This window comes from Doryrhamphus excisus, linkage group LG17 (genome assembly GCF_037039965.1).
Source record: "Doryrhamphus excisus strain RoL-2023G ecotype Guam linkage group LG17, RoL_Dexc_Guam_v1.1, whole genome shotgun sequence".
NCBI classification, from domain to species: domain Eukaryota; kingdom Metazoa; phylum Chordata; class Actinopteri; order Syngnathiformes; family Syngnathidae; genus Doryrhamphus; species Doryrhamphus excisus.
Window position 1 is genome coordinate 6,207,536 of NC_136373.1, and position 6,217 is coordinate 6,213,752.

Sequence of the window (6,217 nt, forward strand, 5' to 3'; positions counted from 1 at the left end):
TACCAGATGGAGGGGCAGGATTTAATAAGCTTTGCTTCTTCCTACTCCTTTTGGACATGTGGAACTGTGAACTGATTATGTGATGCATTCAATTGTAATCTGATACATGTTCAAATGAAATAAAACCATTACCATTACCATTAATACCATTACCATTAATTAATTAATGTTCCATTTTCTGGAGCATTTTATGAGCAAAATATGATTCTCTCATTCACTTCTTGGCAAGTAAACAATTTCAATGACTCATTTTGAGTGACATCGCATGCAAACGATTATTATATGTTATCATTATATTTCACATTCACTTTCATTACTTTTAGTCTTGTTGGAGGTTTGCGCTTCGAGCCATCAGTACGCCCACAAGCATGACTGTGCTTGTACAATTATTACAGTACATTGTTTTGAAAACTACTTCAAAAATACACACCCTCTGTAATACCAAGACAGCGCAAACAGACATAATGTCTGTCTTTGTAGTTGAGCATTGATAACATTCACCGCTGCCTTCACCTGTAGAAAGTGAGTCATTACATAAACACAGCATGCCTTACTGCAGAAGGAAGGACAACGTACGGCATACCATAGCAACACTTCGATTCCATACAAATATACCCACTTTAGTTTCCAAGCGTAACGGCATTAGATACATTATTATTACTTGGAATCAAGTGAACAATAGTGCTGATAAAATTAATTGATGCAAGGCCCTCCATTTTGGAAGTTGTGGTCATAATCTCATCTTAAATGCACAACGATGAGTGAATTCAAGAAACAATACAAGCAGAGTCTTGAACCAGTCATGATGTGCTATATATATCACTATATTGACACTTACTATGGTACCCATTATGTCATTGGATGACCATATAAAAAATAAAAAAAAAAAATTAAATAAAAAATTAAATAAAAAATTAAATAAAAAATTAAATAAAAATTTAAATAAAACATTAAATTAAAAATTAAATTAAAAATTAAATTAAAAATTTAATTAAATTAAAAAATTTTAACCATGGTGTAATGGTTAAAAAAAACCTTAAAACTATATTAGGAAAGCAGGAAGTGAACAAATGTAACAGTTACTGATTGTAAAAGTACCAGATGGAGGGGTAGGATTTAATAACCTTTGCTTCTTCCTACTCCTTTTGGACATGTGGAACTGTGAACTGATTATGTGATGCACTCAATTCTAATATGATGCATGTTCAAATGAAATAAAACCATTACCATTACCATAAATATTCTTATATTTTGGAAATGATGCATGTTTGAGGTCAGAACAGCAATAGCAGCAATAGCAGACTTAATAAAATTAAGCAGTAGCAATGTATGGAGTTTTTGCATAATGTCATACTGTGTTTTAGTACATTTTGGGTCTTATTTGTCGTGAAAATTTGGTATAAATTCAGATCAATAATGCACAAACGTAGTAATAGGTTAACCATACCAACCTACAGTACTCACAGTAGGAGACTACTGTTCTTCTGTGATCAGAACAGGAAACTTGCAAATCATAAATCAAAGCAAGGGAAAGGCTGAGTTCACGGACGTAACTTGAGTTCCATAAGCAGGATCATTGTCCACTGTCTGCAGTGACAGACTCCATCCCAGTCAGGAAGGTACTTAGTTTCCACCTATTGCAAAAAGTCCACAGGGGATTATGTAAGACATGTGGACTCATTCCAAGAGTGTGGACTCCATATTCTCACACTTGGCCAGCGAGCGTCCCCCATTGTTGACACAACTGTGTTTATGTGTGCGTCTGACGTGCCCAATTTGCAAATTTGATGCGATATAGATTATACTGACCTCGTAGCGCTCCGGTGTGTCAGTAAAGTATCCACTGTTTTAGTGTCCTGACATGAATGAACCAATCAGATTCTTATATACAGCTTTACAGATGCCGTGTCTACTCTGTGCTCTGGTAAATCATAAAACGGTATTTGTATGATGGGATTAAATGTATAGTAAAAATAATTACAGCGTTTATTTGTTACTATTTGAGAGAAAACTGAACCAAAACTCTCAGTTATTATGTTCCATTGTTTTTTTTTGTTGTTGTTGAAAAAAATAATAGCTAAGTGTGCAGACAACAAGCATACTGTATGAAGTATATACAGTATAGTACATACTACATATGTTGCATATGTTTCTTTCTTTGGGGTTTTAATGTATTCTCTACGCCTCTCCTCAAAGACGCAAAAAAGCGCTCACGCAGCGTTCCCATCGTGTCTGAGGGTGGTTACATAACGGTCATCATCTGAGCCCCCCAATGTCGAATCAGCACACGGGCTGTTGTCGTTTGACCTTCAGCTTTGTGTACACTGTTCTCTTCGGAGCGCTTTGTGACAAGCGTACACAGCTGTCGCTCACTTGCAGGAAAAAGTCAATACATAGACATATTGTATAATATTCACTTTCAGTTGACTTTTTCATGACGTTCTAAAAGTAATAATGCTTGTTAACTAGCACCAAACATGAGAAAAATCATCTCTCTGACATCTTTGCTCTACTTTTAAGAGCCAAATTTAAAGTTTCAGGTTTCGACATGACACCAGGATGAAAAAACGTCCATCCTAAGAGACATGATACTGCTTCTGAACCACCCTTATTCTTAACTTAAAGGGTTTTAAACCGAGTGGGAAAGGAAAAAGATATAATCAATCTAATCTAATATCATGTCTCATCACTAGCCACGTATACATGGACCCAAATATTCCATTGCATTCAATTTATTTGCTCAAATGTAAAGAATTTAACCTTTATGTACACCTCATTCCGAAAGAAAAGTGCCAATCCGAATGAATATATAATCGGATTCACAGGGGTGGAATATTCCTTTCCCCAATCCGATTGAGGTATCTTGTACCCGCTCAAATGGAAAGTTGTCAGGGTGCAGACTTGTACACAAGCAAAGCTGTTTTAAAGTCTATTTTTCTTCTCTCTCTCGGAATGCTGCTGCTCGAGTCCCGACTAGAAGCAATATCAGGTACAACTGCAGTCGGCGACATCTAGGCAAAACGTGTTAACAAAGATACCAGAAAAGTTGAACGTCTGAGTGAGTAGCCACGTATACATGGACCCAAAAATTCCAATTCCATTCGGTTTATTTGCTCAAACATAAAGAATGTAACCTTTGTATACACCTCATTCCGAAAGAAAAGTGCCAATCCGAATGAATATATAATGGGATTCCCAGGGGTGGAATATTCCTTTCCCCAATCCGATTGAGGTATCTTGTACCCGCTCAAACGGAAAGTTGTCAGACTGCGTTCTTCATCGTGGTGTTTTTCTTCTTCTGTTGTTTATTGGCGGTTGGCAAGCAGCTTTCGTGTGCATTACCGCCATCTTGGAACAGAATCTAAACCCTTCTATACGCCATTCACAAGTCCAGTTTTTATTAAAAAAGAAAATATATATCTATATAAAACATGTGCCGAGTTTAATTATAAAATATTAGCAAGATTGAACTTTATCTTTTCCTGTTCCCGGGTGCGTTCTTTCAGCGAATGCTGAGATATGACGTAACACGCAGCTCCAGACGTTCTTCCATTTTAAAAATGGAGGCCAGCAATCGGCACTGGACTGCTGCGGAAAGTTTGTTTTTGATTCAAACTAAATTTCAAGACTGGAACAAAAAACTGGCAATACGGAGTTATTCCAACAAGTGAAAGAAAAACTCGGGGAAGTCGGTATCACGTGATGTTGATGTTTACGTTTTACTGCGTATGCCCCATTGACTATTCTGGTTGATTATAGCGGCGCATGAAGACAAGAGATTGGAATATTCCTTTCCATGGATACCATTGTTTTTGGAAAAGTCATTTGGAAAGAGGAAAAACTCCTCATGTAAACGTGGCTAATGTAACATTACTGACACCTAGTGACGAGAACCTTACATATAACTCCTCTTTCAGTATTATTTGAAAACTAATAGTCAAATTATTAATGCGATAAAAAACTGATCAGATCGAGGGAGTGATGTTTGAACCATGATCCCATTCAAAACCTACTTTAACCAAGCCCGATTCGAGCAGCCATTAGGGAGCTTGCTCAGCTCCAGATGTGTTGCATTAAAACCGTCTGTCGTATCCTTGACTTCACTTGCTCATAAATCAAAAATAATCCATAGAACGAACAGACATCACAGAGTCAAACGCAGAGTGCTTTTCACTGCTACTCCTTTGAGCTTCGACACAGTGACTCGGCACACAACATAACAACAAGAAAAAAAAAAACATCAACGGCTTTAATTTTTCCAAAGGAAATGAAAGAGCGAGCATAAAGGAAGAGTAAAATAGCAGGCTGGGAGGTATAATTTCAATGTAAATTTGCCATGTGGTACAAATCCTGCATTGACATTCCTGATGTTTGCCAGCTTTATGTTCGTGAAACGTTTTTTTTTCCTTTCGCCCGGAGCTTCACATTGAGGGTGATAAAAAAAAAAACATATGCAATGGAAGTGGAAATGAAAACAATATTATTATTCTAACCTTTGATGTGTCATGCTTTACCAGACAAGTCGTTGTACAAGTAAATGATGATCATTTGGTACCAGTAGGAAGACATGTGGGTTTTGTACATGGATTATGTTTGGAAATTTGATGAAAAGTGTCATATTTTGAAAATATTGTTCATTTTTGTTACCGTAAAACAGGGTTATTAGGGACGATGGGGACAATTTTCGGGAAAATGTTTTTTGAACCATTTATTCAAGAATATATGCTTTTTTGAAAAAACAACACAAAGCAACTTCCTGTTTAACATGATATTTTTATTTTTATTTTTCCCTAAAATTCTTTTATTTCCCTTATAACCCCTTTTTACGGTAACTTTAATGTTTTATTAATGTTAAAGAACATAATTGACCTGCATGTCTCCTTACTTTTGTTATACTTTAGACACCATTTTAGCAACGTGGTAGTAAAGTTAAATGAAGTAAGTACTATGAACTGTTGTTTTTATATGTGATGGGTTTTCTTTCTGCCATGAAAAAAATGCGCCAAACAATAGTGAATACATTTGTCAAGACTGGGATAGAATTATCCCCCATGGATGCAAGCAAGCTGGTATTTACCTCCCCCCCTGTCCGCAATTACAGGAAAATGAAATATGTGTATGCATTTTACACCACTGCTCTGCTGAGTTGACAACTTGTGGTTCAAATATTTTTGGTATCTCCCAAGAGAGGGACCACTCTAAAACAGTCCTTCACACTGTCCATCCATTCTTTTGCAATAGTGCTTAAATGTAGTCCTGTTTAGTTTCCTGGCTGTTTGAATATGTAAGAAAACAAGATGGTTTGACTTCTGGAACTACTTTCAAAATTCCATGTGCAGTTGAAAAATTGTTAAGTGGTGCTTAAAGTACATCACCCATCCTCTAAATATCTGTATATACTGGAAAATGCTCAGCTCAAAACAACATAACTGTAAATAATATTTCTTTACATAACACTATATGGTTTTGCTTTGGGTTGTTGTCCGTAGTCTGTAAGGCCAACTATTTTGTGAGGTCGATAGGCGGATCGGTAATGCGGTCATGAAAAATGTTCCCACCCTATTGTCATGAGCTTTTGGTTCAAGACCGAAAGAATGAAATTGATATGAGTTTCGTTCGTAGGGTGGCAGGACTCACCCGAAGATGTAGTAGGTCATCAGCACCTCAGTCATCCAGGACGGGGCTCAGAGATCCAGTTGAGGTGGCTTGGGGGATCTTGTCCGGTTGCCTCGCTGGTGAGGTGTTATGGGCATGCCCAGCCGGGAGAAGGCCCCAGGGTAGACCTAGGACACACTGGAAGTATTATGACTGGGAATGTTGCTGGTGGTCGAAGACCTGTAAGTCTGGAGACTGCTTCCCCCACGACCCAGACACAAGAAAATGGATGGATGGATGGACATTGAATTTTTTTTATACGGAACATAGGCATCAGTCATCCGGGAGGGGGTCAGAGTAGAGTCGTTTCTCCTTCACATCGAGAGGAGTCAGTTGAGGCATCTAGTCCGGATGCCTCCTGGATGCCACTCCGGGAATGCCCAGCCGGGAAAAGTCCCCGGGGCATACCTAGGACATGCTGGAAGGATTATGTCTCACAGCTGGCCTGGGAAGGCCTTGGTGTCCTCCCGATGGAACTGGAGGAGGTGGCCGGGGACCGGGAAGTCTGGGCTTCCCTACTGAGATTGCTGCCCCCGCGACCCGGACCCGGATAAGCGGAGGA